Here is a 311-nt window from a genome sequence, read left to right as displayed (position 1 = left end):
TTATAATTAAAAAAATTCTTTAAAAAATTATGTTTTTTATGTATTTTTGTGTACTTTTATATATTACGTAGAGATCTATATATTATTTGGGACGATGATAATGGATTAAAGATGTAGATTTTAAAAAATTTGAGTGGAGTTTGAATTATTTGGTGTGATATATCTGCAAAGCCAGCGACGTGTGATCGAATTATTTTTGTTCAACAAATTAAAATTTTTCAAACACAAAAAAAATTGATATTATAAAAATATTTATAACGAAATAAAGTTAAAATAATAATTTAAATAAAAAATGCTAAAATATATAAATA

Source organism: Arachis ipaensis, chromosome B06 (assembly GCF_000816755.2).
Source record: "Arachis ipaensis cultivar K30076 chromosome B06, Araip1.1, whole genome shotgun sequence".
NCBI classification, from domain to species: Eukaryota; Viridiplantae; Streptophyta; class Magnoliopsida; order Fabales; family Fabaceae; genus Arachis; species Arachis ipaensis.
The sequence above is the reverse complement of the archived record's forward strand: the minus strand, read 5'-3'. Positions refer to the sequence as shown.